Below are 10,157 nucleotides of genomic sequence, written 5' to 3'. Positions count from 1 at the left end.
AGTTCTTGAGGACAATGGGGAGGTCCTGAGTCTGGGGCCTGGGGACTCTTGTTTCATCACGCTCCCTTGGCTAAGTGGAAAGGGATGGACTTGGAACAAGGAGAACACTGGGGACTCTGACCTCTGGCGCACTGAAGAGGCTGGACGGAGCATCTGAAGGTCCTGCTGCCCATTGGGGATGGCATTAGAGACTGCAGCATAGGAACAGGTGTTCCTCTTAGCAAAGTCCTTCAGGAACAGCTGAGGGATGGCTCAAGAGTCCAGCAGCCCAGTAGGTGTGACTGTGCTGGAGCATCTTATGCCTGAATTCTTGGCCCATGAAGCAGAGGCAGCCCACGTATCCTGTGTGCTGAGTTTGAGCTAAAGCCCTGGTAAGGAGCCCTAATAAGCCGTTTACACTGAAATTCCAGTGCTTCTTGACACAAGGACCTTCATTTAAAAAAAAAAATTGTCTGGTTGACATGAATACTTGTGAAACAGTGAAACAGATTGAAGGAAATTGGTTAAAGATATACTGAAACTACTCATTTGTGCCAGCTAACCTATCCCAGCTAACTGAACTTATAGGTCATGTGGGTTTATGGATCTATGTACATTTATAACATTTTCTCACTCCAACCTGCTAATATCTGTTTTAAATTAATGTAGTATACTTATGCTTAGCTCTCCCTTTACCAAGGTTAATTGTTAATTGTTTTAAGGCAATTATTTATGTACTTGAAAGTGGGTCTGCTGAGTCTTGGTCCTTGTGTTGTGCATCAGGATTCGTAAGAGGCAATTGCACTTGCATAGAGGCAAATTAATTATTTAGGGAGGAATGCCTAATCACAGCAGCAGGCCACTACCAGGAGGCTTGGGGAGGGAAAGGAGTGGCTGCCCAACCCCTGGTTATTTATTGTTCTTCCTCTCAAATGTCAGGATTAGATGTCCACCCGGAAAATGTACACAAAAATGCACATCCACTCCAGAGGTATGCGAGAGGGCCTCTACTCCCCCCTGCAGGGCCCCTTTTTATTATGGCAGCCAAAGGATTCTAGAAACAGATCACTTACAGCATTTTAGAGCAAATGATCCGCTGGGTCGTTCCACCAGGCTCCAGAAGACAGACCTCTGAACAACCGCAGTGCCACATCCTGAGGCATGAGAGGCTGCTAACGGAGGATTCACCTCCTGTTTTCAGGAGTCTTTGAAAACCAAAGGCAGGGTCCACAGCACAACATGTGACAAGACATTTATTTTCATCTATTTGCTGTAAGCTGCTGAAAACTAGAAATATCAAATTGGATCAAATGTTTTAAAACAGGTTAAAATCGATCCTTTCCCTGCATTTTTGGATTCTTCCCAAATAATCCTGAGTGGGGCCTCTGCAGCGTGAATATATATTTCATTGTAAGAGGGAAAGCAAAGCCCCTAATGGCAATAATTAACTGTCACCAAAATAGAAGGCTAATTGCCGGAGGAGTGTGCTCCCCGGCTCTGCCAGCAAGGCAAGACAGGAGTTGCGGGCACCTTCCAGCTTTCTCCTCTCAGTTCTTGCAGGACATTTAAAATCACTTCCTGTGTAGATACCCACCAGATCAAAACCCAGGGAGAATTTTGTCAAACAAAGGCTTCTCTGGGTGTTTTGGCTCTGCCTCTGCCAGCCCTCTCGGAGGACTGGAAACCCACAGGACTGAGCCCTGCAATCCTGGCCTGCATGACCAGTGTGTACTCAGGCTATGTATTTTTATGACTCATCCAGGGGCAAGCATCACCTTTCTAAAGAAAATGCCAAGTCCTGACCTGAGGGTCTCTCGTCATGAATCCTCACAACCTCCTAGAGAAGCCAGGAAGAGACAGCTTTCCGCACCCTCCTTTCAGATGGAGAAGCTGAGGTTCGGGAAGGTTAAGTGACTTGCCCAAGGTTATTTAGCAAATTAGGGGAGGCCTGGTGGGAACAGAGCTCTGGGTTCTCAGGTCCTGGGGCTGCAGCCAGGAGGCCCCACCACAGAGAGGCTCTTGTGCTTCATTTTGTTGACACAACTATTTGTGTCAAAAGAAAATATGTGAATGTTTCAGTTCTGCTCTGTTCTCCCTGTTCATTTCACACTGGTGTGTGCATACACGCACACATGCACACACACACACACACACACACACACACACACAAACCCTTGGCCCCCCAGAAAGGGATGGCTCTTAGAACTTGCAGATCAACTCCCTGATTTGCTGCAATGGTTGCATGTATTCTATTGTTTTAGAATGTATAGCATGAAGGTGTCGACACCTTCCTGCTTCCTGTCCCTGTTCTCAGTACTGGCCTCACCTATCTCATTATGGCCATATTTAAAGAGTTGGTGCGAGAACAACCACTCCATTGATAGGGACTTGCTACCAAAAAAAAAAAAAAAAAAAAACTTTGAAGATTTATTGTTGCGGTCACAGGGGAAAATAAAGACAGCCTGTAATTCGTGGGGAAGAATGGATGCCCAGCCAGTCAAGATGTTCTTGTAGGCTGCCTCGGCTCAGCATCCAGGAATGGGGCTCGGAGATGCAGTGCTCAGTCCTCAAGAGTGCATGGCGTCCAGGCAGGGGAAGAAAGAAGCCACATCTTAAGGAACACATTTTCCGACTCAGTCAAGGCCCAGGAATAGAAAAACGACATGCTAGACATTTCAAAAGGTGAACTCACACAGAAGCACTGCCTGTGGGGAGAAGTGACCTGTCCTGAGGAAAGAGGGAGAGACATATCAAAGTCTGTGAGCAAAGAAAGGAATATCATCTTCAAGGCGAGCAGTGCCCGCCAGCCCATGCCACACAGCTTTGTAGGACAGCCCTCTGTCGCACGCGGGCGCCTCCGGGGCTAGGGTCTGGAAATTTTTGAATTGCAAGTGCGCCATCTAGTGGTCGGTCTTCAGAACAACAACTCGTGGTGTTACTGATGTCATCTTTTGGATGCAAATTACTTAGTTCGTTTTTTTTTTTTTTGAATAATGACTAATGCCTGCATCAATCATAGCAAGCTATTGAGAATTTTAACTTCCAGCAGGCACAGTTGGCAGTGGCTTCCAAGAACTAAAAGTACCTGTATACTGGCAATTTAAGTCACAGCATTTTCCACTGCTGAGATCAACTCCCCTAATTCATTATCGAAAATTTAGTTAGCTTGACATTATTTCTGGGGTGCAGAAAATAGTCTGCCAGGAAATTTAGAAAATTCATGCTCAAATTCAACATGTCTTCTACAGTGAAAGTGAAGGAATGACGGACATTTGTTAAACAGAATGTCCACAAGGCTTTTTTAGTTTAAAATCCTTGGTGGGGCTTGCTGTGTGGGGAGGGAGGAAGAGACTGTTGAGCTTGAGGCAGGTGTGGGGTGGTGGTGTGGCCACATTGCAAACTGCAGTGTCTCGAAGGGCGAGAACATACTACTGGTGGCGTGGAGAAAAGAGCCCAGTGATGCAGAGATGGCTTAGAGAGTCCTGGAGTTGGACCTACAGCCCGGTGGCTTAGTCCTGGGTCTTTGGTCCCTCTGGTACTTGCCATTCCCCTTTTATAACTACAGACAGCAAACTTCCAGCTTATTTTCTTTACCCCAGCAAGAATATCTCATGAGAGTCCCATACAATGGTAAGTTGCATTGCCCTGAGTTATAATTCCTATTAAAGGCTAGTGATACTCCTGCTTTATTAAAGTAATGGTGTAAACTGTGAGTCACCTTAAAGGAAAAGTATGAATAAATAATAATCCAGGAGGCACGTGGCACAGGGACAATTGTGAGGGTGCACCTGGGTGCAGGACAGTGGGTGGGGGGAATTGGGATTGGAGGAAGGACTTTGGCTTGGGGACTCCTGAGCCCGTCCATGGGGTCTGCCACTCACCCTCTGTAACTTTCTGGGCACCTCCATTTCCCTTGTCTGTAGAATGAGGGTCTGGGTGTAGGTGAGCTCAAAACAACGAATGCAAGCTTTTAATACCAGTGCTTAAAGTGGAATTAGTTCTTCTTGTCTGAACTCAGAAGATGGGTATGGAGATAAGGAAGCAAATAGAACATCCTAAGAAACACCTCCTTGACGGGAGGAAGAGGGACACGTGGAAGAATGCACGGGGTGGTGAATTACGCCCAGTGTCTGACTTGTCCTTAACCACAAGCCCCAAATTATAGTCGTGTTCTCCAAAATTCTAACTTGTGCATTTAAGGGACACATCGAGTCAAAGGACTATCCAAGTGCTTTGTTTCTTCTTGTGGGGTGTCAGGGACAGAGCAATATCCTCCTCCTCACAGTCATGCTGAGGACTGTCTGGTGGGAATTCCATGTGGCTTCTCTGGTCCCTCTTCAGAGAGGCTGGCCTTGAGGGAGCCCTTCCCAGGGAGCTCTGGGCCTGTGGGGAGAAGCACCAAGTGTGAGCAGGAAGGGTCCAAGTGGGCTCCTGGGGCCCGAGATGGGCTCCCTTTTCTCCCTTCATGAGACGGGTCTCCTGGTACCAGTGTTGGTGTGGGAACCAGAGCTGGGAACCAGTTCCTTACCAGAGGCCACTGGGCTTATGAAGGACACACTAAGTTTGAACCTGGAAATGTGCTCACACCACCAGGTGGTTCAGGAGGCAGAGCTCCTCACAGGAGGCCTCGGCTCCCTGTTCTCTCCATGACACACAGAGCAGGGGCCACAGAGAGAGGTCTGCCTCCCTCCTGCAGTGTGACTGGTTAGGCCAACAGTCCCAACTCTGCGGGGTGGTCCCTTAATGAGTTGCTAGTATTCCCTCTGTGACGTCTGCAGGTTCCAGCCACTCCTAAGCCACTCCTGTCCCCATCTGCGCCTGGTGGATAGAGTTGTGGCCAGCCCTGCCCAGGCCTGAAGAACGGAGTTTCGCTGGATCTCAGGCGGACACACGCAGGACTGCCTCATCCCACACAAAGGAAAGGATTCCCTCTTCTTCCCTGTCTCTCTCAGGCATCTGCAGGATTCCTTCTCTGCCAGGGTGGACAGACCTCCTCTGTTGGCCATGACCCATGGAAGGTAAAACGGCCTCACCAGGCAAGAGCGGCCTACGGTGAGGGAATGCGAAGGCAGTGGGATTCCTGTACCTCTCTGAAATGATGCCCATAGACTGAGTGTGCCCATGTGCCAGGCACTGCACTGGCTGGGACCCTGCTGGTGCCCTGGACCTCAGAGGGGACATGCAGTAGGATGAACCTCCATGTCCCCTCTGGGCCTGACCTTGTCTTTTTCTTTGTGAAATGCAGATGATGACATCACCTGCCTCAGAGGGTGCTTCTGAGGAAGGCTCACTGGGGGGCCCCTCTGGTCTCTGGCCACAGACACCGGCATCCCCGTCACCGCCATCTATACACCAGCAGGTTAGGCTTTGACGACCTCTGGGGTGAGCTTTGGTGGCTGGGTCTTGGCAGGTAGTGGCTTGCAGGGAGCAGAGGGTGGGTCCTGGGGAGGGAACTACTCTGGAGGACAGTGGCTGGGAAGGCTGAGGGAGTGAGTTTAGGGACCTCGAAGAGACAGGGCTTGTGGGGAGCAGGCCTGGGAAGGGAGGGGCTGCTCTGAGAGGGGAGACAGGCTGCCCCTGCATCAGGACAGATGGAGCAGGGGAAGGGAGGCCAGGGAGGCCAGACAAGTGGTGGGGACAGCTTCTGAGTGACTCAGGGGAGTCCTGACCAAGGCAACTTGGAGTCGGACATGGCTCCTGTCCACCCTCCTCATCTGACAGCACTGAGTTTCCTACTGGAACTCGAGCAGCAGGCATTACAGGCCCTGGGCTCTGCCCTGCAGGCCCACTGCCCAACTCCCTGCCCAGAGCAGGTCTGTCCCTCCACAACCATGACTCCTGGCCTTCAAAGGACATGGAGGAGCTCAGGTGGTGTGCAGAACACGCGGCCTTTGTACCTGCAATGAGGACATTGTAAAGCCATGCTGGCCTAAGGACATCCTGTCCCAGGGGACCCCCTCCCACCTTCCCCAGGGTGTAGCCTTAGATGTGGTCAGCTGAATAGTGACCTCATGAGCGGACGAAACCACCATGGCTTTATGGACAGTTCCAGAGGACAGTTCCCGTCCCAGCCACCAGCCATCCTCCCTCTGCTGAGAATTCTGGTCTCTTGTGAGCCCCAGTATGAGAGAAGCGTATAGGGGATGGGGTGAGTCTTTGAGAAGATCTGTTACAATGCCTGGGGTCGATGGTTTTAATTTGGCTCACAGGTGAAATGGAACAGGAAACACCTGAATCCAAAATATCTGCTAGGATTTGAATGTGTCCCCTCCAGAAGTTGCCAGTGTGGCCCTACCAAGGGGTGGGGACTTAGAGAGGTGTTAGGCCTTGTGGGCCCTGCCCTTGGGTGTGGCATGAAGGCCGCAGGAAGGAGATTCCTGCTCCCACATGAGGACTTCAGAGACTCAGCCCCTCAGGACACCAAGCCTGCCGCCGTGCCTTGATCTTGGACTTCCTGACCTCCTGAACTGCAGGAAGGAAGTTCCTGTCCTTCATAAGCAACCTGGTTTGCAGTGTTCTGTTACCACAGCATGAAAAGACATCCGTAATTACATCTGTGCACGGAGTTATTTCCCTGTTCACATCTGAGGCGGGGAGTCTGAGACTGAGTCTACCGCAGGCAGTGACTGTCTGAAGTCCTCATCTCCCCACCACCACCCTACCCTGGCTTCTATTCAACACTCTCCAAGGAGACAGCCATTATGCCGTGTGACCCAGAGGTGGAAGAGCCACAGGACCAGGAGGAGTCACCTGGGCTTCGGGTGCTGTGGGCCTGTGCATCCTCCTGAAGCCACTTGCCTTCCTGGTTCTCTCTTTCCCATATGCCTGGGGGTCTGGGCCCCTTACAGGCCAGAACTCTGCTCCATTCTTAGAAAAGACAAGTACCAGATATAGTTTTGTTCCCAAGCCTTTTCCCTCACTGATAACTCAGAACAGATTTACCACGCACTTGGCTGAACAGCACAGGCTCCTGATGACCCACGGCCAAGTGGCAGAGGACAGATCTCGAGGGGATGCTATGGGCAGAGGTCTTCTCTCTGCTTGACCCCCAGACCACAGGAAAAGGAAAGCCTGTGCCTCTGCTGCCGTGGGACCAGGTCTCCACCAGAGACTCCTGAGACACCTGGTCAGCATTGGGGTGTTTCTGAACCCACATCTGCAGATGGCAGATGGCAGGGAACAGAACTTGGAGACACAGTTCTGGGTAGGAGTGCCCTCCTGCCCTCCACCAGGTGATTAAAACACACCCTTCCACAGAAGAGCCTGGAACTTTCCACAGTGCACACAGGCGGGGTGCAGCTCCAGGCTCAGTGCCCGTAGCTCTTCCCACCGGGCTTGGCAGCAGTCCCTTGGCCTCCTGGCCCATAGTGGATGAAAACATGGCCACAGGCCTGAGAGACAGACAGCAGAGTCTTCTGCCCCCAAGGCTGGTTCTTATGTCCTTGGGGTGTGTGGCTGCTCCATGCAGCCCCAGAGGGGAAGTAGTGTGTCCCCAAACAGGACTGGGCTGCTGTTGGGCATAGTCCTGCTGGGCTGTCAATCTGCTCCTTTAAAGAAGCCTGTTCCCTGAGTGTCAGACTGGGGGAAGCGATGCCAGGAAGATTCAGAGGGTCCCTTCCATTTTCTTTTTTCCTTCCTGGCACCTCTTTGAAGCCTGAAGCTCTCTCCGGGCTTGCCTGGCTTGTGTTCTCGAGGGAAAGGCATCTGGTGCTGGGCCCGGGTGGGGTGAGTATGTTATCCGACTCATCAAAGCCAATCTTTGTCCCCTTGGTCCCATGACTTTAAACCATGCTCGTCCTTTGTGCAGATGTGATATTGGATTCAAAGCCCAGCAAGGCTTCTCTCGTGGTGAGCTTCCACGGGTCTTCAGAGAAAACCGAGGGAGGGATGAAGCTCCTCACTCCAGGCCCCAGGAAGAGGCTGTGTCTCAGCTCACTGAAGAGTGATCACTATTGTTTTACCTTTGGGGTCGAAATCAGATGCTCAGTATCTCTTTTATTGCTGTCCCTTGTCATCCTTTATTGAGGCTGCCATTGCATTAGGTAATTACATTCACCCTCCCGGCTCCCCCTTCATGGACCTTCTTGGAAGGCTGAGCTCATGACTCATGCTTCTCTGATACGAAGTGACTCTCTGAATTCATCAGTCCCTGACACAGCTGCCCCGTCCCCATTAGGCACCGCATCATTGACTGGCCGGTTGATTTCAGAGTTTGGTTTAGGGTCATAGGAATGGTCGCAAAATTCCTCTGATATCAGGCTCGTTGGTCTCATCGGTTTACCCAGGACCCAGGAGCAACCTCCAGTGTCAGGCACAGACAGTCCTCGGGAACTCCTAGGTGAATGACACCAGCAGAGGAAAGAACCGTGAAACTGGCCCCCCGCTGCTCAAAGTTCCCACTTCCTCTTCTTGGTGAGGGTGCTGTGCGTGCAGATGGCTTCTCTGGGGACAGTGCCTCTCCCCCTTTATAAAAATGTCTATTCCTCTACACTTAGCCGGAACAACAACTGCTTGAAGGCCTCTCAAGTGTCTCAGACCCTTCTCCTTTTACTCTTCCAAAGAAAGCCATAGAACATTGAGGTTTCTGGGTCAGGACAGCAAGGCTAATGGTAATAGCCTCCTTGCTATGGGCAGAGCCTGACCCTCAGGTCTGTGGTGTCCCCAGCTGCTCTCATGATACAGATGCTCTGTCTGAAGCCTCCAACTCTCTTGCCTGTGCACCCCACCCATTCCTCACTCTCGGGGCCTCCACCCCTCTCAAAGGGGAGTCATCCCTCCCCCAGTCCCTTTGCTCAAGGACCCTTTACCGGAGCATGCCACGGCTCCACCCTTCCCTGCCAGAGTTTGTGGGTGCATTGACCTTGTAGGATGACAAATTCTTATTTTTACAGAGATCGTGCTGGTTCTGCACTCCCAGCACAAACACAGGGAGTGTTTCCCCACAGGGACAGTATTTTCAGAGGAATGTGTGCTGTTTATTAATTTGAGAAATGGAGCTCACCTGGATTCTAATATTTGTGGAATGGCCTGGAAAACAATCCACGGGTGGCCTGGAAACTCTCTATGATCCAGTTTTGCGCACAGGACCAAAATCCACAGTGACGAGCCAAGCCTCAGCCTTCTATTGACATAAACGACAGCAGCAGCAGCAGCAGGATAGGGCTCGACACGCCCTTGCTACAGGCACAGGCCATTCCTGCACTCTGCAGAGGACTCAGTGTCCACCTGAAATTCAAGTTTAATTCCATCTGTTGCTATGGCAGAGTGCATCCTGGCACCTGGGACCAGAAGTCCAGGTTCACTTACCCATGGTCCACCTTGGATAGAACATCTCTGGGAGACTCTGTTTTACTCAAGCATCAGCAAAGCTGGTCATGGACATGACATGGTCATTGGGAAGAGCTCAAACTTGGCAGGTATTCAAGGTATGGTTGAACTGAACCCTGAAGAGTCACAAGCACACCATGGGCCCCAGCGGAGACTCACGTCTGTGCAACCCTGGGAGTTACAAGGCCAATGCTGAGCCTCTTTTGGAGCCCCGTCCTCTTCCTGCCACATTCCCAGCCTCCTCACACAACGGAGCAGCATGGTCCTGCTACACTGGCTGTCTACCCTCTGCTGAATCAGGGACTTCAGTGGGGGAGGTCAGCAAATAAAAGCAGGCTACCTCATTAGATATGAATTTCAAATGCACAGCAAATGCACTGGCTGTTTTAGTCACGGACAACTGTTCATTGTTCACCTGAGATGCAGCTTGAGTGGCATCTTGGTTTTTATCTGTCAGTCACAGGCATAGAGTGAGTTTCTGCATCTCGCAAGTCACCCTGTCCTAGCCCCTCGAGAGTCCAGTGCTGTCCAGACCTGGTGGTGACTGCTCTCCTCATGCCCAGAAGACCCATTAGCGTGGTTCCTCTCTTCCTGAGACTCTCTACCACCACGTAGAGGATGGTCAGATCCCTCTGGATGGTCACTGGAGCCTCTGGATGGTGGCTGAGTCTCCAACTGCTAGCAGATTCAGATCTGCCCATACCTGCTCTGTTGTTCACTCAGGGGTCAGGACGTGCCGGCCACCTGGGGGCTTCCCCTTAGTCCTGTCACAGGGAGTGGCCCCCTCTCCCCAGGAGCAGGTCAGTCATGGATGGGACCAGAGGGTCAATGCCCCAGCTTTCTCACCCTTG

This window comes from Marmota flaviventris, chromosome 8, assembly GCF_047511675.1.
Source record: "Marmota flaviventris isolate mMarFla1 chromosome 8, mMarFla1.hap1, whole genome shotgun sequence".
Classification (NCBI taxonomy): Eukaryota; Metazoa; Chordata; class Mammalia; order Rodentia; family Sciuridae; genus Marmota; species Marmota flaviventris.
The sequence above is the reverse complement of the archived record's forward strand: the minus strand, read 5'-3'. Positions refer to the sequence as shown.